The sequence below is a fragment of the Pagrus pagrus genome (assembly GCF_965226575.1).
Source record: "Pagrus pagrus genome assembly, chromosome: 20".
NCBI classification, from domain to species: domain Eukaryota; kingdom Metazoa; phylum Chordata; class Actinopteri; order Spariformes; family Sparidae; genus Pagrus; species Pagrus pagrus.
The window spans coordinates 8,155,554-8,178,197 of NC_140207.1; positions in this window are offsets into that span (position 1 = coordinate 8,155,554).

Genomic DNA, 22,644 nt, shown 5'->3' on the forward strand with positions numbered 1-22,644 from the left:
ACAGCTGTGAGTTTTAATGAGCTCTCAGTTTTTTAGGCTCATTGTTTGGAGATCATATATTTCTATCCGTAAACGTCCGTGGCCGCGATCTGACCTCGCCGCTCAATGATCGCACAGACACACAGCTCCACTCCGGACCCTCTGACCCTCCCTGTAAAAAACAAGAAATGGTCTGTGGTGTCAGAAACGGGTTTCTTTTACGACCTCCCTCTTCTTTCATGGGTTGCCATCGCTGCTGCACCCTTTCTTTGCCTGTTTCGATCCAGAGCGAGGAGGCTAATGCTAACACTAATCAGCTTTCAACACACAGATAGAGACTCGTGGTGAAATTAAGCCTTGAGCACATCTCTGTACCGACACCTTGGTTAATAATGCCTTCACTGTCCGCAGCTGGTTATTTTTTCTAATCTCGAGCACCAGAACAGAGTGGGAGAGTAGCAGTAATCTCAGCAGAGTGCCGTCTGACTGGCTGCATGTCAATCTCCTTGCCTTTGAATCAATGAGAATACTGTGCATCAGCACTCTGCAACGCACCAAGTAATTTGGTGGCATGAAATTTGGGATTTAGCGTCGGACAAGTGGAACCTTTTTCGGCTGATTCCAAGCAGTTGAGAGACCTGTTTGCAAGTAATTACAGATCATTCCAGCCATTTGCACCAAAATTGCATTTTAAAATGATTGGCATAATCCCAGCCCAGTATGCTAAGGAAATACGTTCATATCGGATGGCTTACGTCCAGCGCCAATCTAGGAAGAAGTGTGTCTTTGTTGTAGCTAAGTGGAAAGGCATGGCGTAGTCGTAGGGTATCATAATAATACTAGTAGGGTAGTGAGCCTGAACCTAACCAAGTAGTCTTGTTGGCTCAACCTAACCGTTTAGTTTTGTAGCCTAAACCTAGCCAGGTAGTTTTGGTACCTAGAGCGTCATAGTTTGAAGCTTGAGGCCACTGAACAAGCTGCCGTCTTTGACAAGTCGGGAGTGAGAAGGTGTCTTATTTACACATCTGAGACTTCTTTTACTCCTCTCACTGATTTTTCTGCATATTAACGCACACACATGTTAAAACACGCTAATAAAAAAGCTAAATTGTTTTCAGACCATAGCCAGTGGGTTCTGAGATTGCATTTCGGCCAATGCCTTCATCCTCTGCTCTGCACACAGTCTGTTTACCTGCATGCAACCAACACCCACTCAAATGTGACTGGTCAGTACCGCTCGGACTGCAAACTGACTGCAAACAGAAACCAGAATGCTTCTGATAGCAAAATGTTGTCTAAGATTGTGCATTCATATGCAGATATCTGTTTATAGATATTACTGGGCAGGTAGCATAAAGAGCCATTTGAATCTTTTTCACTGAAAAAGCTGCCTGCTGTGTCTGAGCACAACACTGATGAGAGCAGTGAGACTGAACCCGAAACAGCTAAGATGCTTAAAAGCAAATCAATGAGCTGAAATACGCTAAAATGCTCAGCAGCTGAGGGCAACTGCAGATTTGGGTGATAACTTTCTGGTAGTTCATTACTTTAAGAGCCCTCTACCAGATTACACCCAGTCACTTGAGCAGATGTTGATATAAAAATATTGATTACAGCAGCTTTAACTATAGGGAGGGTATTTCCTAGCAGATTTTGAGGGTGTAGTTACCCTTTGACGACACTTCATAGGAAATCTGTTTGTTTGGTATAATATAGGAGTTGTATAGACGAGCCTGACCCAAAGAGAGTGATCTTAATTCATATTCACGTCACGATAAATAGTCTCATAGAAGCGATGTTCAGAAAATGGGCCGCTGATGTAGTGTAATGTGGTGTAGTGTATGCGTAGTAGAGCAGTTTGTCCTCTTTGAACTTGCAGTACTGTACACTGGGCCCAGCAGCCTCTGTGGGACACGTAGGCTGGCAGATTGTGGAGAGATCAATGCGCTCTGCAGGAGGTAGCAAATGAAGGAGATAAGAGGAGGAGACTTTAGGATGAGATGAAGATGAAGTGGAAGCTCTGAAGACAGGAATGAGAGCAAGAGGGAAGAAATTAGTGGCAAGCGCCCGCCTTGACGACAGCCCACCTCTGAATCAGTGTGTGTGGAACTGATGGCAGAATAAGCAACACTCTGTACGCTTCCTCCCATAAAGAGTTGATCGAAGTGGTACAAGAGGATCAAAGTGAAGCAAACAGACTGTCTGATGAGCGACTACTGATGCGCCGGGAGGTCTTATCCGAGCTCAGAGAGAGTTTGCGGTTAGATTGAACTCAGCTGCAAGTGGCTTGTGTTAATGTGATTAGGGCTCTTTGAACCCTCGCAGGGCAGGAGGACCCTCCGCTTATGTAACCCTCTCCAGTGAGCTACCAGTAAGGAAGTCGCAGCGGGACTGGTATCTTTCCACCCACCGGGGCTGTTGTAGCTGTCAGTTTTTATTAGATAATGAGAGATAATGAGATGACTAATGCTCGATGTGTATTTTTTGATTAATGATAATGAATGGGACCTTTACAGAACGAGCATATATTGACATATACTGAAAAATACAATGCGATACATTAACAGTATGCTATAATATATGAATGGAGTCCTCATATGTTTGACAGTACCTGCCAATAAATTGTCAACATGTGGTAAAACTTGATTTTACAGGCCCGGACAGTTCATGTTCAGTAGAGGGCAATAACCAAGCAACATATTTGACATTTTACCACCGATTACCAAAATAATCACCTCAAAATTTTAAGTAAATTACCCTAACATGATTTAATAGTAATATTCAGCTATTTTCCAATAAGCAGTTAATAGATGACTGGAAGATACCAGAACTGGTTTCTGCTTAACTTAATAATAACACCATTTAAATTCCCAGCTGCCAAACTTCCCCTCAGCAGGCCACTAAACTGAAAGGAGTTGTTGCAGCTTGATTTCCAACTAGAAGTAAACATTTACGTTTTCACCAAATTTCAGCAGGTCAGTCCAACTTTGCCATCTTTTTTCCTTAATGTCAATTCTTTTTATATTTAGCCACCATGAATTGCTTATTACAGAGAAATACAACTTCAGATTCGAGAATCAAGTGGCTAAGTTTCATTCCTTAATTGCCTTTTGTTGTTCATTGTTAAATCGGTGAGATGTGAATGACTAAAAATGTACTTCAACATACTGACGAGCAGAAGTTAAGCACACACCAGTTGGAAGTTTCCTGGAAATGTATTAAAGAAGTCATCAGCTATTTATTGACTGCTTATTGGAAAACAGCGACTGTTATTATTAAATCATTTGGGGGTCATTTCCAATACGTTTTGAATTAATTATGGTGGTAATTGGGGGGTAATTTCAAATAAATGACTACCTACTTACTGTACCATTCAATGTCTGGACCTGGAAAATGAAGTGTTACAGTTTTACAATATAAGAAAAGCAGCATGTTGAGAATATATAATTGGATATATTCAGTTTTTTATTATTAAATATATATAGTATTCCAATAAATATAAAGACGGCATGATAACACTGTTTATTTGACCTGGAATGTGAGTATTTTACATGTACATAAATGAAAAATACATTCCCGCTGACGTAAACGAGAGACGTGATCACAGCTGTCACCGTCTGGGGTTTTACCGTGTGTTACAGTTTGCCGTACATTGATTAAATAAACCAAATGTACCAAATATTGAATTTCCTTCCTACATTGATTAAGTGCTATGATGAAATAAAGATTTTGTGAGGCTTCCAGCTGAAATGTGATCAAAAGCGGCTGCAGCTCACTAACGAGAAGATGTCCTGGATAATTGGTGCGTTCAGAGAATTTTCCACCCGGGCATCGCTGGTTGTGGGCATAATTGACCGGCGGCACAGCGGCCGAGCATTGATAACCAAACATGGACAGAGTGGGCTCAGCTGTTTAAGGTACTCATCTGTGCTGTGTCTGCTGCTGTGTATTAATGGGGCTTTGGAGTGCTCCTGAGCTCTGCGGACTCCTTATCCCCATCACTGTTGTGTAAAGAGAGGGAGCCTAATCCTATCTGGCCTGCAAATCCTCCTCTGGGGCCCAGACTGTGTGGAAACGGGCAAACCAACGCACAGGCGCCTGACTGGCCCTCTCTTTGTCTTTTGTACACTTAGTCGCGCATGCACACACACGCACACGCACACACACACACACACACCTCTGGATGGCTGCCAATGCCACTGCAGTCACAGGTGAGCGCTGCAGTTTACTGCAAACAAAGACAGGGATTGTCAGGATACTTTCCTCGTCACATACAGCGCGGTGGAAAGTGCTGCCTCTCGTGTCTGTGCGAGCACGAGGGGAGAATTAATGCATTGCGAGGTCATGGGTAGAAACGTGCATCGGGACAGTGAAGAATGTAAACAGCTGTGAAAAAAAAAAAATGCGAATCTCACACTTCACGTCCCCGGCGCTGAATAAAGAAGCCGGAGTGAAACGAGAAACGCGTGTCCTGCTTTCAACTCTCTCCCCGAGCGCTCTCTTTACAATAAAGCCAGTCTGCCAGTTGATTATCACACTGCGGCCAAGCAAACCTGACCAAATGAAAACAGTGACCTCCTCCTCGCGTCTCCTGTTCGCGAGCCGGAGAGAACAGTTCCCTAATTGTTGCTTTGCTGCTCTCCTTTGCCAGCCAGCTACATTATCCCTAAATGACAAACACACGGTGTTATTTCGGGCGATCCGCAAAACTGCAGGAGTCAGTAGGACTCCGCATTAAAACACACACAAATGATAGTCTGCCAGGTTTGGTACACAAATCATCCAGCAGAAATAAGCGGTGTGGATCCAAAGCGTCCCAGTGTTCAGACAAAATTGCCTCTGTATTTTACAAATAAAACCAAAAGATCTATGTTTTGATTTCAAATTGCTGGTTATCATGTGCGGCAGGTTTGGTTCTGTTTATTTTTGTCTCTTTTAGGTTTTTGCGAAAGATGGCACGTTCACGTTCGACCTGACTAGTTTTAGCATCGTTCTTGTCGACTTTAATCAAATAATGTTAGTCTGCAGTTTAGTTCCTCTCTCTAATGCGATCCACTGAAGGGAGTGAACTGGAAAAACATCCAAAATGTGTCCTTTTGAATCAAAACTGAGATGTGTGTAGCCTTTATTCACTTTTTTTGTTGGCAACAGAAAAGAATCGTCTTAGCTTTGAGGCCTTGAGGATCAGAAACAACAGTGACAATAGGTTATTTGAAAGAGTGCTCGTTCTTCTTTGATTTGACTGTTGCTTTTTCGACCTCAGTGAAATCTTGCAACTGCTGGACACATGCCAAAACGCAGCTGAACTGTGCAACACATGGCATTAATCAAGTTTTTGTGGAAAAGTCTGTACCATGAGTTTCACAATCACTGACATTTGATGGATTTAGGTAGAAATACATGCTGGAAAATGAAGAGAGAGAAATTGGAAATAACCTAATCGCCACTATAAATTGTTTTGTACAAATGTCAATAGCCTATAACAGGAACCATGGATGTATCTGGGGCTTGCAGAAACATTAGCTGCCAACATTTTTTTCTAGCGACTGGGCTGGACATAATACAATAGGAGGTAGTCTTTAAGGGATGCGTGGACATTTGGGGGAAATTTGCTTAAGCAAAAGAAAATGGCTAGCCGGGCTAGCTTTCATCATTTTTATTCATTGGCTTTGAAACAATTTAACTTTTTGTTTGTTTGTTTTTTTGTTTTTTTTACCTTTGGACAGAGCCAGGCTAGCTGTTTCTCCTTATCCTAACTCTCTATGCTAAGCTAAGCTAACAGGCTGTGGGCTATTCTGAGATTCCTATATGAGAGTGGTGTCAATCTTCTCATCCAACTCTCTGCAAGAAAGCAACTAACTTTTTTCCCATTTCCCAAATTTTTCGAACTGTTTCACGAAAGCAACAATAGGCTTTTCTCGTCATTTAAGCTAACTTCCTGTCTGTTTCGCAGTTAGCAGTCCCCCTCCTTCCTCGTGGCGGTAATCACCAGACGTATCAGCAGACAGGAGGAGCGCCTCTTTCTGCAGTTGGAGAAAGTGGACAGGGATACCAGAACATTTCTTTTCTCTTTTACTGCACGAGTGGGTGAGGAGAGACACGGGTTACTGACCAAACACTCTACAACAGTGATTACTGTTGGAATATAGAGCTATGTAATAGTTATTTTGATAAAATATCACTTACAGCAGCTTTAAAGGCTTTTTTGCGTGTTATTTTTTCCAAAACACGGGATGTAATGCTGCGATAATCAACGATTAAACAACTTCTTTATGTGTATCGGCTCAACATGTCATCAGCAGGAGAAATCATTCCATCACATCTCTGTAAATTTGCATTTTTATTAATCCCACATCACTGCCCTGAATCGGAATTATTCCTCACCGATTAGCGCCCCTCTTTATTCCTCTGAGGCTTATACTCCTATAGTGGATCTATCTCAGCTCTGCAGAGCCCATAAATTGTGGCTAAAGAGGGTAGACAAACACAGTGGGCTGCTGGTGTGGGAATCAGGCGATTTAATCCTTTGTCATTATCTGGCAGGCCCCGCCAGCAGACATCTGCTTGTGAATGCAGTTCCAGGGAACACTGAGAAAACTGGCGTTACTTAGGTTAGAGAGGAAGAGACACACCCTGGTCCCTTTATGCCGTTTACATGCACTTCATTAGGGTCTGGGTGTTCTTCTCAACAATGGAGAACAGGCCCTGCCGCTGATAGCTTTATCTCTGGGTGACTAAACAGATGCCAGAATCCACCCAGTAGCGGTCCACTCCCTGTCGCCAGGTTAAGCTGTAAAAAAAAAAATGTAACTTCCTGTATCCTGCCTGCCAGACTGATGAGTCAGGTTAATAAAGGTGAACTAATGAGTCATGCTTTAGAAAGGAAAAAAAGAAAAGGAGCACACAGAGATCCGGAGCGGTGAAGTGAAACTGAACACACCACGCAGGGAAAGGCTTTTGTTTGACAGCACCTGGCTGAGCTGTTTGACATTTCAATTTGTCCAGCCGAGGTCAAGCAGCCGAGTTGCAAAGACATGTTTGGTGAAAACAACGCAAAAACAACAGTACGAAGAAAAACAAGGGGGAAAGCTGATCCTGTTTGTTTCTTAAAAAGGACCACTGGAAAGGCAATGTGGCGAACACGGGGAAAACAGAGTCGGTGGAAAGGATACTAATCTAGACCTAATCCCCTCAGCATCTGTCACTGATGCATTAATCAGACAGAAAGGAAACATGTTATTCTGTAATACCTCCTCTTATCTAAAGCCACTGTTGTTGAATTTTGCAGACTGGACGTGGGTCACAGGTCTGTTTCTTCTAGAAACAACAACTTTTCCTTGTAAACCAGTAGCTGGATTCTAGTAGATTAACTCATCTGACTGTTATTATAACAACACTTCGAATAAAGAGTACACCTATAAATGGTTTGCAAAAAAGGATTTGTAATTAGATTCTGAAAGATTTACAAGCTGCGTATTAAATGCATGAGTCCTCTTAAAGGGGCAGTATGTAATTTAATCTCAGAATTTTCAATATTTATAATGTTAATGAGGTAATAATGCAAACTCAGAAATATTTATTTTTCCATAACTGAATAAACAAGCTGTTCTCAGAGGAAAATAAGGTCCCCAGAATACTATTTGAAGCTAGAAAGGTGGCAGGGTCCGCCAAATATAAACAAAGTAAAACAAAAGGAGATTGTGTTGTCCTCTAAGGTCAGTTTGTTTATTCAGTCATGAAAACAAAGAGTTTGTTTGTTTAGTTTGTTTCAAAAATCAGTCAACGAACATCTTTCTCTTCTGATTAAAATGTCTTCCCCAAAACTACATAGTGCACCTTTAAAGAGCTTTATTAAATTAATCTGCCACGCGTCTACAGCTATTTGCTTATGTTACATATTTGCTCGACAGCGCTGAGGCGTCAGATTCCATCAACGTCTTGTGTTGCTTTCTAATCACACCTGCAAACACAGACCCGATCGACCCGAGAATTAACCCCGGGAAGCTATAAATAAATAGACGCTGTTTGCTTTTTAGGAGTTTAATTAATTGGGGTATCAGGGCGCCATTAGCACATCGATGTAGATCATTCAGCCCATTCTCACCCAAAAATAAACACTCATCAGCGGTATCGCAGTCGTTACCGTAATGACTGCTGATACCAGGACTGATAGCTTCACAGCTGATTGCCCGTGCATATGGATCCATTGTGTGTGAGACGGGAGCCTTGAATTGTTTACATGATTAACAGCGGCTGGAGGTGCGTGCGAGCCAATGCCTGGTCACGCCTCGCTCAGCGTTTAAAGGTGCGCTGTGTAGATTTTTTATGCCTAAACAAACAAAATAAACAAACTCTCTTTGTTTTGTCACGACTGAATAAACTGAATAAACAAACTGAGCTTATAGGACAACACAACTTCATACTGTTTCACTTTGTTTATATTTGGCGGACCCTGCCACCTTTCGAGCTTCAAACGCCTTATTTTCCTCTGAGAGCAGCTTGTTTATTCAGTTACGGAAAAAATACATATGTCTGAATTTGTATTATTACCTCATTAATATTGTAGATATTAAAACTACATACTGCCCCTTTAATCATTATGAACAGTCACTCCACATCCCTGAGCCCCATCAGTTAGAAAGGGGCTTACGTTGGGCCAATCTGGCTGGGGGCTTTCGCCACCGGGGATGAGTGTGGGGTGAAACACGCCCGAAGGCTCTGGATACATCTGTAGAGTGTAGTGTGAGGTCATGTCAGGACTGAGATGATTAAAGTAGCCACTGCGCATCAAATCTCAAACACACAGGAACCGCTGCCTTAATCTCTTCACAAATGCCCCGGCTTTAAAACAAAACGAGCGCTCACACTTCTTCGGAAAAAACATAAAATGTGTTTACGCAGGCTGAGGTCAGCCGCTCGGAGGCTGATTGGATTCACTTTGTCGTGTGTTTTCAATCATTAGAGCTAAGACAGAAGTATTTACAGCGTTGATGGACATTTAGCACCGCAGCGCCGGGCCCCTCGTTTACATTTCCACCTCACGGCAACGCTGGATTTTGGAGGAAAAAACGAATCTGCTTCATCACGATAAACGCATTGATTATGCAATAACACATAATTAGGATAGTGATTCACTCTGCCGCACATGACAGTTAACGCCCGCGTTTCAAACGGAGACAAATGGGCCCCTTTAGTGTACGCCTTTCGTTTTCGGGTTTCATCTTTGCTTATCTAGATTAGTCTCATTAAGATCAGAAATCTCTTTTATAAGCAAAACAGCGGCGGCACATTTGGTCGCAGACAGGAAGCAATAAAAACAATAAATGACACGTCATAAAAAGTAAGAAAAAGAGGGAAGAATTTTCTCTCACAAACACACAAATGGATTATACATGCGCCATAGCTGTTGACTAATGGAGCCCTGTGTCTGCATGTGACGTGCGACTCCCTCTGCATTTCACCCTGTCGACCTTCCTCCTGGTACACAAATATTGCTCATTACATGGGGGTTTATGTGCTCGATATAGCCATTGACCCTCAGCCTGCCGCTGGCTCCTGCCTTTCCCTCTCCCTTCCTCATCTCCTCCCTGTCGATGGCTAGTTACCAACCGGGCAGTAAATTATAGCGGCTGGGCTGGGATTAGGTATGAGAGGGGGATGTCTGAGAGGCAGAGTGGAGGAGGATGCGCACACTCACACACAAATACCCACACAGATGATTGTCTCTTCGTATGCCAGACAACTCTACATTTTAGTGCTCCTCCCCCTCCTCCACCTGCAGATTGTGCTATCAATCAATCCAATTTCCTGTTTGCCTTTTTTTTTTTAACTTTTTATGTTTGCAGATGCACATGCAGCACACAGCTCCTTTTCAAGGCAGGAAAGGAATATTTTCACAGCTGTTCAGACAACAGACAACATAAATTTAGGAAAGAGGTGATATTTATTGATCATAATATGTAAATTTTCCTTAAAGCAAGTGATAAAATGCACAAGTATTTGCATTTTTTACATATATTTCCAGTGAAAATCAACTTGATTAATTCTTTTTTTAGCATAGTTTGCTTGGAAACAAGTCTAATTACTTCACCTAATGACATTTTTTCATTTAAAGGTGCTATTTGTAAGGAAACTTGATTTTTGAGTTTCTTTTCCAACTCTTCAAAAACACAACACAATTTCAAACCTGTGTACTTTGTTCATATGTGGCGGACCCTGCCACCTTTCTAGCTTCAAACAGTGTTCTGCAGACCTTATTTTCCTCCGAGAACAGCTTGTTTATTCAGTTATGGAAAAAATAAACATTTCTGAGTTTGTATTATTCCCTCATTAATATTGGAAATATAAAAATTCTGAATTTCAATTTCTTCTCCAAAGCTACGTAGTGCCCCTTTAAGGCTCAAAAGGAACATTTCTGCAGCTGTTCAGAAGAAATGAAAGCGAGGACTTGTTGATGAGCGTGCGATTCGTTCTGTCATAGCCGACAGGTTCAACGTTTGGAAAGAGGTGCCATTTGTTGCTCAAAATATGTTAATTTTCCTTAAAAATGTGCAAGTAGCTGCAATATTTACATATATTTCCAGTGAAAATCAACTTTGTGTCGTTTTCTATAATTAGTTTCCCTCATGCAAATTTTGGAAACATGTCTAATCACCTAACGACTCAATTATTCATTTCAAAAGCGCGTGTGGGAGTAAATGACTTGTTAAGGTCGATATAATTTTTTTGCAGTGCATGTTGGGGGGTAAGAGGAGCCTGTAGTCTTAATATAGGGGATGACCTCAGCGGTGTCCTTTCCTCGGCTCCTACTATAGACCGACTGTGCACACATGGACTCAAGCTCAAGGCAGCCGATGGAAATAGAATTGCTAAAGGGATTTCTCCGCCAAATGACATGGAAAACATTGCCTGCTTGACTTGTGGGATAATGTGCACTGATATCTAATTTCTCAGGACACCAGAATCATCTTTAGCTATTTGCTTGCTTGCTTAATTAAATCAGTGTTTTTATTTTTTTGTAACTTGCACCGTAAGGCAGAATGTGAAATAAGCCTTCTCGACATCACGAGATGAGGGCACTTTAATGTCTTAAATATCAGTGCTGTGCTGTGTTGTAGGAACAAATTCAGTCCATGACTAAATGCTAAACCAATTCAAGACTGCTCTCTTGGTGTGACTCCAAACTATTTGGCATTCCTTTCTCAGTTCTCTCTGCAGCGCGCTGCCAAAACATTTTAGAAATAATTACGTGTACTTCTGTGAAAACGCTCAGGAATCTCCATCCTCCTCTTTCCTCTTTCCCTCCTCACATGCACAAGCAGATATGCAACTGTTCATTATGTTTGTGTGTTCGCATGTGCAAGTGTAAGCAGCGGTGTGTGGGGTCTTTGTGTCCAGGAGTGAGGGACCTGCTCCAGTGATTAATGGGGTTCCTGTGTGAGGCACCGCGAGGCGCCGCACACAATCCCTGGGCCAGACCACAGCCCCGCCAGGCTTGTCCTTCACATGAGGAGAAGAGAAAAGCTGGGAAGGAGGGAGGGTGGAGGGGAAAATATTCCCTCCTCGCTGTCCTTTACTCTCTCTTTCCTCCCCTCTGCCCATCCATCCTGCTTTTCCCTCCTAAAAATCTACTTTTACAACCACTCCCACCCTTCTCTCCATTCTCCCTTTCCATTGGCCCCTGTCCTCTGGTGAACTCAGACTGTGGCACATCTACATGTGCCCTCGCACACGTGCACGAGGGGAAAAACAAATTTCAGAAAACACACAGGGAAAAAGAAAAAAAAAAAAAAAAAAGAGGTAGGGGGGGAAAAAGCAGAAGTGCAGCGAGAGAAAAAGATAAAGTGAATTGTCAGCACAACACGGGCTCGGCTTTGAAGAAAAAAGCCGGGGTGGAGGGTGAGGAGCCCGCTGTGAATCCCTCTCCCTCCACTCCCACCTCCCCTTCCCTGCGGTTCGGGTATGCGGCCCCTCTTCTCAGTGTTAAACAAGCCTTTTAAATAGGCTTTAACCTGGGCCCACCCTCAATGGGGCCATTGTGGGAACGGATGTGTGGACAGTAGTGCTCGGTAAACACTGCTACTTGTCCCTTTTTCTCACATTCTGAGGCCATTCTGTCGCCGGCTAGCCTGGGGGTTGACGCTGTGGTGTGCATGTGTGCGAGTGAGTTGATTGGGGGAAGTGTGCGCGTCGGAGTAAGTGAGGTACGGCTGAAAGAGGAGAGAATAGTTTTTTAGAGGAGGGGAAAGTGTGGTAACGCAAGCTAATCAGGGACAGATAACTGGTGAGATCTTAAATTCTCATAAACCACTGCACTAGACCTCTCAGGCTGTCAGTCTATAAATCTGAACGACTGTCCTGCCAGGGGTCTTTGACCACTTTCCCTACCCTGACATCAACCCAGTCGTCATTTATTGTTAACGCTAAACGACTGTGGACTTATTTAGTTAACCCACGTCGGACCGGGGCTGGATTTCATTATCTTCCCTCTCTCAGGGTCTCTAATTGGGCCTCGCTGTTGTCAGCCTGGCACCTGCAGTTGGCCCGCATGTCACTGTAGCCCTGGTAACAGCAGCATGCTGTGATGCTGATTCTCCGAGCTTCAGCGACTGCTCGTCACCCCCCACCCCCCATCCCCTGCCCCAGCCACCCCCACCTGCTCCTCCCCTGCAGTTCCCCCATTACCAGCGCCGTATTGTCCTCCATCCCCCCAAGTGAAAAATGCCACTCATTAGACGCTACGGGGTGATTTTGTTTGACGACAAGCAACTACTGCAGAGCCGACAGCTGAGATTTAGTTAACTAACTACGCTACAGAACAGCTTTAATGGAGTGGGTGCACACATGACTCAGACTGTATGTTTACAGAAACACAAATAATTGGATTACATAAGCAGAATGAGTTAAATCGCTGCATTTGCATTACTCTGCATTACCTGTCTCCCCCTGAATGCAGTCTGAAGGAGTTGTTTGATAGCTGTGTTAAAATGTGAGGAAAGAAAGGAAGACTTTGTTGCTGTAAATTGTTTTGTTTCCCTTTCTTGCCAAGAGTTACTTTGAAAGATTAATACCTCTCTTACTGCGCGTCTGTACAGCTTAAAATAAAATGAAAAAAACAAGTTACAAAAAAAAAAACTGTCTGTACCACAAATTTGAAGCCACAGCCAGAAGCCTGTTAGCTTAGCTTAGCATTAAGACTGGAAAAAGTGGGGAACAGCTAGCCAGGCTCCATTCAAAGGTAATAAAATCTGACTACAAGCCCCTCTAAAACTCACAACTGAACACATTTTTGTTTAATCTGTAGAAAAACATGTAAAAACCAACAAGTTGTGGCTTTACAGGAGTTTTTTGTGGGACTACTTTTTGGCGGGGAGTCTCTCTTCAGTCTATAGTTCAGTTTGTGTACAGGTTAAACAATAGAAATATAACATGTCTTAGTTTTCATGCTACAATAAGCCAACCAGCTTTAACTACATATTCATTGTACGGACCTTAAAGTAAATGTTGAGCGTTGAGCTTAGCTTGAAAGTTAGCTTACGGCCTTTTGTTGCTGGGAGCATTGAAGCATTTTCATAGCAACTTGAATGGGAAGTACCTTCATTTTAAACGTGGGCCCTATGTTTGGATATGTTGGTGTGGAAATGACCAATAGGTAAAGATGAAGATGGTTTTGGTGAGCTTTATTTTCATTTTGTCGTGTGGTGAAGTGTTTACTATGATAAAATTACTGGTTTTGTTAATGGAGTCTGGCGGAATTTGCAAGAGCAACATATTAGCCACTGTTTCTGGTTAGACAAAGAGGATTTTACTCTGTAACAACAAGGTCTATCTCTGTGGGGATCCTTTTGATGATCTTTTCAGGCACTTAAAATATCAATTTGAGCAGTGACATTGACAAAAACAAACACTTCAAGTGGACGGTTTAAGTTGCTGCCAGCTGAGTTGATCTATTCCACAGGGTCCAAAACTTTTTGTACCTATCCAGCTATGACAGCTAATTTGCCTTCACCCTGACACGAGTCTTATTTTCTGCCACAAATAGTCTCAAAAAGCTACTTTGCATCCATTTTGTTTATAACATCAATGGCATACATGTGCACAAAACCAAAAATACGGAAAGAAAACCACACAGGAGCAGAAGAATCTAAAAACTGATGAGTAACTCAGCTTTTTTTTTTGCTGAGTTGTGATTACTACGTTGTTATTTGTCTTAGTAAGTGAGACTGTGAGTAGACTGTTGACACTTGACCCACAAATGATTCTTATGAATCCTCTTGCCGACGTGATCTGTTGTCTGCTATTGCCGGAAATTTCTGCTTCTTTTTTTTTTCCAAGCATCACCTATTTCGACAACGTGAGACGCTGTACGCTTTGAAATTGTCACACAGACAATGAGAACAGCAAAAAAGGAGGAAGTGCAGTTTGTGACGGGAAACACGGCAGTGTGCGGTTTCCTTCTCCTTGTGTCAAGTGAGAGTGTGACGCGACGAGGGACTTCCATCACATTCAGTCGGATTCTCACCTTTCTGTGGCAGAGAAACAGCTTTTCAATTGTTGGTGAAAGCGAATCTCTTCCTGTAAATCATGCGTCTAATAAAACTGATAACTATCGCAGTAATGTCGTAAAGGTATGAGAGTAGGAAGAAGGAAGTTATTACTGTACAGACATACTAAAAACGTGTTTGCCTAAAGGAGCACTATGTAGTTTTGGAGAAGAGTTTTTCTTCGAAGAGAAAGATTGTCTCTGAGTTTCTTTATGTCTAAACAAACTAAATAAAGAAACTGTCTTTGTTTTCATGGCTGAATAAACAAACACAGTTTCATACTGTTTTACTTTGTTTATATTTGGCGGACCCTGCCACCTTTCTAGCTTCAAACACTGTTCTTGGGACAATAATAGTTCCGAGTTTGTTTTATTACCTCATTAATATTGTAAATATTTCAGAGTTTTAATTTCTTCTCCATAACTACATAGTGCCACAGTACAGCGGCTATAAAACTAGCCAAAATGCTTACGTCAGGTGGTAGAGTTTTACAATTTGATGTGATTTTGCATCAATCTTGGCTGCAACTTACGATTATTTCCACAATTAATAGATCATTCAGTCTGTAAAATGTTTATATAAATGTTAAAAATGCTCATCCTAATTTCCCAGAGCCCAAAGTGACATCTTCAGATTGCTTCTTTCGTCCAAACAACAGCCCAAAACACAAAGACACTTCATTTACCGTCATAACTGACAAAGAAAAGCAGCAAAGTCTTACATTTAAGAAGCTGCAACCAGCAAATGTTTGATATTCTTGCTTTACTTGTATCAATACCAAGAGTCGGTAATTAATTTTCTTTCATCGAGCTAAACACCATGTGTACGTGTAAGATCATTTATGAGTGTGACTTCAGTGTTATCAGCTCTGTATCAGTATCCGTGCGAGCGCTTCCTGTGCTACAGAGGCCTCTGCCTTTCTTTGAAAGCACGTGTGCTGCATGTAAACATATCAATGAGGAAGTGCTGCAGTAAAAGGAAAATAAGCAGATGAGGGCTTTCGCTTCTATTGTCTGGCACTCCACCGAGCTAATACCTCCGTATGCACTCCTGCACTACATCTTTTAGCACTGTTATGTAGCCATAAAGCACAGATTGCCATGTATTGATTTCTTTGCAATGCAGGGAGCCTTCAAGACCAATAAATTCTTGAAGACATGTGTCCCAACAACGCTGCTGCCGCTGCCTGAGCGCTGACAACACAGTCTCACGGCGACTGGGGAGAGTGTGACGGCGGCTAAAGAGTCTCCAATGATCACAGCGTCTTTGTGATGAAGCAGCAGAGATAAAGGGCCAACCGCAGGGTCCGGCGTGGAAGTGAGGTTTAGCTCAGTCATGTGAATAACAGGCCCGAGTATTGCTGAGGGATGTGCTCGAGGCAGGGGAGCCGTGTCACTCTCCATTAACCCTTTCAGCACCAGTTTTACACACCTCTTTTTTCACCTTCTGGTTTGTGTAACAGCGTCCTGCGAACATATTTTTCCGCACAGCCAGAGATGCTGTTGGAGTGATCTCTTACCTGTTCGCTTCACAGTGCAAAAAACACTGCGATAATAGATTCAGCCTATTAATATTCTGGGTGCCGGTACCATCTGTCTCATGAAACTAGAGGATTTCCTGGATTCACAAAATATACAGCGTGTCCAAAAATAAGGTCATTGGTAATGTAAAATGAGCTGAAACAATAGGTTTATTAATCAATTAGATAATTTATCACAACTCCATTGTTCATTATAGTTAAACTCATCAATTAAAGACGCTTTGGGATGGCGGCCGACCCGTCCTACAATCACAAATACCTCCTTTAAAGGACAACACAATTTCATATGGTTTCACTTTGTTCACATGTGGCGGACCCTGCCACCTTTATAGCTTATGTTCTGGGGACCTTATTTTCCTCTGAGAACAGCTTGTTTATTATAGAAACGATTATTTCTGAGTTTGTATTATTACCTCATTCACATTGTAAATGTAAAAAATTCTGAGTTTTTATTTTTTTTTCCAAAACTACATAGAGCCCCTTTCATCAATAGTAAAGCTGTTACTTCCAGCCCTGGTTTTCAAAAAATCCAATTATCTGTAATAGAAAATGAAATAAATAAAGGTACTCTTAACTCCCGATGCCTTGAGTGAGGCCATTGTTTTGATAGTCTATTAGGCAATCAATAATATTATGTCAGAGGGAAGTCTATCGCACATCACAGCGATGAATAAAACATAGAACAAACGTCCTGGGAGAGACAATCCAGCATGCATTAGTCAGACAGCCCCGGTGACGCTGCCAAGTAAACAAAACACAAACTGGCAGCTTTTCTTCCCCCTAAAGCTAAAGACACATACAGAGAGGCAGTAAGAGCAAACACACATACAGTATGCAGCGAGGGCAGCCCAAACATAGTGCTTGTTTGTTGGTGAATGAATGGACGCATTGAAAACTGAACATTTCTCGCCTCAGTGTAGCGGGCGACAAAGGAAGGCAGCGGAGGCAAGTAGCTGAATTTGTGAATCGTGCCTGTCTCAGAGCTGAACAACTGAGACTCATGAATCTCACTCAGGCATCCAGTGCAGTCAGTCCTGGAAAAGGTGAATTTGAGAATTTAAACAATCCTTTTATGTCAACAATCTATATATGGGAAAACAGGAAATGCTTGAAAGGGTCTTTGTTCCTCTTGGAAAGCTGCATCGCATTTCCCCACTCATCCTCGAAGGTGGAGGAAGAAGGGGGAGAACAGAAAAAAGTGACCTCTCCTTTAATGGGCAGCTGATGATGTCATATCACTACACACAGATTCTTTGGTCTCCAAGTAAACCAGCTCATCTGCGTGCTGATTGGCTGGCCGGCTCCGAGAGGGGGAGGGTGGATTTTTTTTTTCTTCTTCTTCTTCTTTCCCTCTTGCTTCTGTATTAATCCCTGTGCCTGAGTGAGCTCATCTCATCTTTTTTTTCCTCTCTTTCGCTCGTGTAACTTGTGTCAAAACAACAGTTATCCTCCATGTAGTCATACCCCAGCACTCGCATCCAAAATTGGATAATTAGGGGACTGCATTGTCATTACAAGATGATGAGGTGTGTGGGTTTTCTGCTCAGGTTTTAAGTAATCTTATTAACAAAACACTTTAGTGTTGAATTGCTGCTCGAAATCCAATAAATTAGCCTTATTCTTGCTTTCCGTGGCTAAATCTATTTCCTCAAGTGCTCTTTTAATCCTCAAGACTCATCGCCTGTAGCCTGCTGCTTGTTTTCTTGGCTGTGATGAACAGTGGCCTGAACTCTGCATTGCACTGGTTGCCCTCTGCAGTGAAACACAATGCCAAGCGCCTCTATCACAGTCAAGTCTGGGGCTACAGGTGACCAGCTGTCTGCCTGTGTTCCTCTCCTCTGGGACAGCTGGAGCCATCAATCAGCTCCCCCTGAGCCCCGTTGTGTCCGTCTGCCCCGCTCTGACCACCGCCACGACAACAACAACATCAGACTGTCTCATCTGGTCTGTCGCTGCTCCAGGGGACACCTCTCGACTTCTATCAACACGAGTGTTGTTGCGAATGTATACTTTGTTTATTTCCAGGCTTTTCTGAGAAAGCTTTCTAAATCCGAGCTGACGTTCTCCTGCTTTTTACTTTGAATCAACCCAATGGGCAGAATAAGTGCTGGCAGTGGACGTCTCTGCCAAACCATAGATATGTTAAAACTGTGTTTGTTTATGTTGAATTTCCAGCTTTCTGTTGTGACGACTCTGTGCTAATGGTCTGATTAGGTTAAGACAAAACATCTCATTACAAATATCCAGTGGCAGGTGTGTCACCTAGTTGTCGCCACAGACACAGCAGGAAACTGTTGCGACGTTTTGTTAAAAATATCAAGTTTTGTTGCCACTAACACAACTAAAAAATCTTGTTAAAGAAAATCCAGTGGTTTCACGCTTACATGGCTGAAACGCTGTCTAAAACAGTGGTCTCTCGCTAGCGGTCACCTCAAACATGGCTGGAAATTGTCCTCATGTCTCGTAATAAATATCCAGCGGTTTCACGCTTACATGTTTGAAACGCTGCCAGAAACAGTGGTCTCTCGCCTATCTGTCGCCACAGATACAGCTGGACATCGTTCTGATGTCTTGTTAAAAATAACCAGTTTCGTGTCCACTGACACGGCCGGTGGTTTTTAACGCTTACAAGTGTTGAAACAGCATCTGGAACAATGGTCTCTTGTTTGGCAGCCGTCTCGCCTCGCTGCCACATCACCACCGTCCCCTCCTCCACCTGACGGAAAAGTCAGCTCATAAAAATGTAATCTGAATGTGACTGTCGAAAGGTTGATACGACGCGTGTATAATGTACAAATTTAACGAACCGTGGTTTGCAGAGACATACAATCCAACATTTCACTCCGGCAACCGGACTATTTGAATCATGCCTATTTATTGACGGCTTTGGCATTTCACTCCATGGCCCCGGTCTTCACCTCGGGAGCAGTTTTATGATGCCTCTGATGGCCATAAATTGATACATTGTTGAGGCCACTCCACGCAGCACGTGCAGTCACAGGCCTTTCTCCCTCCGCAGATGGAAAGCATTGAAGCCCATTATTGTGCTCTTGGAGGGGCGTCTTCCACCATGAACTCTCTGGCACACTTTTAAAGAGAGTGGCCTTAATATATTCAGGCCCGATTCAGTGGCTTTGGCACAAGGGCTCCCATCCCCCCCCCTCCGTGTTAGACACACACACACACACATGCAGCTCTTTTTCTAAGAAGAGAGGGTAAACATGTGTGAGTCGCACTGTTCCCTGGAACTTCTCCTTGTTTATCAAAAAGGGAATTGATGGGCCTGACAGGAGACTTCAAAGGACGACATAAAAAGGCATGAGCTCCACCGCCTGAGACATTTCCTGTTTATCTCAAGGGAACTTCATGAAGGACACTTCATCAAAGACCCAACACCAACGCAGGAACGCACAACAAGTCTTTATGCTGGCCAGATTACATAATGTCCGTCCATCAAAACAACACTGTAGAAGGTGTGTCAGCGATATGATGTTTGCCAAAGCGTCAACTATAATTAGGATTTACTCTGAACCAAACCGCACAAGTGTCAGAGTGAGCGAGAATGTCTCCGGGCTCTCGTCAGACAGAGGGCTAATTGTTAATGTTGGTGATCATTAGGGTATTTTTTTGTAAAGGGAGCAGAATTCCTCAGTAATGGCTGTGACTGCTGCTGCCGCTCATGTGACTGTGGGTTTCTTCCTCGGGGCCGTGGATGGCTCATTGTTGTGACTTAAAGAGTTGCAGGGCGACAGGGAGGCTAATTGGGTGGAGTCTGTCTGGACATACAGACTCCCGGTCTCGTGCTGGAACATTGCCTCGTCACACGCACACACACACCCTCACCTACAATGCTACACACCTTGGGTGCATGAAAACAAAAACAAAACACGAGCCGGTGCTTTTATTACAGCGCAGATAACAACAGATTCCTTTTGCAGATAGCGCTGCTAAATGGTTTGTTTACTCGATCGCTTATTTAGCTACTAAACCCTTCTTTTATTGCCTCGCTCTGCCTGGAAGCAAATGCTTACATTTCCTTTTCAGATTGTTTTATTTTGAAGGACTTTAGATACTTAAAGTTGTACAAGTGTCCAGTATTTCGCAAATAAACAGGCAGCAATTGAAGAAAATCTGAAAAAATAACATAAAAATTCATCGGTTTCCTTCCCCTTTTCCCTTACTGTTGTTTATATTTGGCGGACCCTGCCACATTTCTAGTTTCAAACACTGTTCTTGGGACAATCATATTTCCTTATTTACTGCTTTTCCATAATCAGTGAATATTAAAATTCTGATCTTGATTTTCTTCTCCAAAACCACGTAGTGCTCCTTTAATCATCACGTTAGCTCATCAGATTGATCCCCAGGTTGGTAACTAACTCTCTACACCTTCTTCTACTCCCTTCATTCCTTCTAGTGGCAATAACAACAATGCAAAGGTTGCAATAACACTTTAAATGGCCCCTTCGTTCCTCACTTTAATGACAGAGTAATCAGGCTGTAACAGTGAGACGATGGATACCTTGATCTTGACTGTTTATTAAGGAAATGTTTTGTGTTTTTTATAATAGAAAAAAAAAATCCTCTTTTCCTTGACCCTAAGTTTTACTAAATTTACTTGCCAGATTTTTGTCAGGATCTTTAATGTTCACACTAACTTCCTCATGTAAAAAACCCTTCAGACTAACTGGTTTAATAAGACAACACGTAACGCATCCTCTTTGTTTTGTTAATCAGCAGCTTTTCTCACATTTTCACTATAGCTTCAAATAAATTGTGTGGCCAGCCGTAATCTCTGTTATCTAACACACTCATTATCACAAAGCCATTCACTCCTGTTTAAATGCTAATTTATGGCTCCAGTGAAACTACTACCTCCAAAGCAAATCAAGTAAATCCAAACATTTGCACACTGTATCTTGTCTTACTTTCATTATGTATCACTATATAAACTTGGAAAGCTGGACTTCTTTTGGAAACGGCCGTGATGACACTATTTCTGCTGTCATTCAGCTTGATGTGTTTGTTTTTCCTCCGAGGGCGATGCCCTAACTGGGGCCCTCAGGCTCGGCAGTCTCGTGAGAAAAGGGCCCTCTATTAGCAGGAGACAATTAGCATAGCTCTATGTACACAGCTTTAGGAGACCTTTCCCCACGAATCTGAGTCAAGCACCTGTATTGACATTGGCAGAACACTTTGCCTCAGTGTTCAGGTCCGGCTGAGAATGAAAGCAGAGCATGTCAGTGCGCTCGCCCTCGGCAGAAGCACTTGTAAATACCTGCGAGGAGTTCAGCTGAGGAGGGAGTGGGCGTGAGCTTCTGGAGAAGACACTGATTCAATCAGCCGTTACAACTCTGTGGAATTTCAAATATTGTGCTGATGTAAGATCGTTAATTAGGTGTGAAAATTCATTCTTGACCTTGGCAACAGCCGTTTCAGGGTTTTATCTCGTGGAGCAACCAATTCCCCAAACCAAAATGAAGATTTATTTAAAGGGGCAGCTCTTCTCTTCCTCTAAACGTTGACAACCTCTAATAAATTCAGCTTTAAAAACTGTTTTCATTTTCATTTTTCCCCTAAAATTAGATTCAGATTACGAAGCACTTTCAGGGAAATTTATTAGGAACTCGCGGACCTGAAAAAAGACTTTCATTTTCAAAAATAAAGGTCGGAAGGCTGTTTAAAAAGTCAAAATTAAGCTTCCTCTTGCCTTTCAGCTCTCCCAAGAAATAGTCCTGAACATAACCTTCCATAAACAGCAAATTTTAAGACTTTGTTTTTGTTTTAGTGAGCTTTAAAGGTGCTGGTACAGATGGATTTTGTTTTTGTTTTGTTAGCTGGTTCCCCCTGTTTCCTGCCTTTGTGCTAAGCTAAGCTAACTAGCTTTAGCCTTGTATTTTACTGACATATACTGTATGTGTAAGGTATCAATCTTCTGGCCTAACTCTCGCCAACAAAGCAAAGCCTATTTCCAAAAAGGACTTACGTTTCCTTTGAGGACTCCAAAAATACCAGAGGCAGCCTTAAAAAAGTTCCTCACGTGTAAAAGTTTAATACACTGGAAAATGTGAACTCCCCAAATCTGAGAAAAAAAGGAGCTCAGGTCATTTTGTGAAACCACTCGCAAACTGAACTATCATTATGATACAAAAACTATGTCAGATCTTCTATCAGCTGAGTCTGAGTTCATGCGACGTGCCGTGAATCATTACGAGAATGAAGTTTTGATCGTTCCTTATAGTAAGCCGGTCGTTTCCTTTGAAACCGCGCTTCACTTTTGTGTTCCATGAAAAAGAAACTGAGTCATAATTTCATACAGCTTAGTCAGTGTTTTCCCTTGACTGGAAACAAGCCCTGCCACACAGCACATTACAGCGCCTCCCACGTCACTATTAGAGATGATGTTATCTGTGCGGTGATGATTATGTTTCTAACTACACAACAGTGAGCTCATACGGAGACGATCTGGGGAGCCGCGCAACAGCTTTTCTTTATTTATCTGAAGATGTTTTGGAGATGATGCCGATTGGGGAAACATTACGACATAATACGCTGTTGCTTTCCTGTAAAAACCACATATCT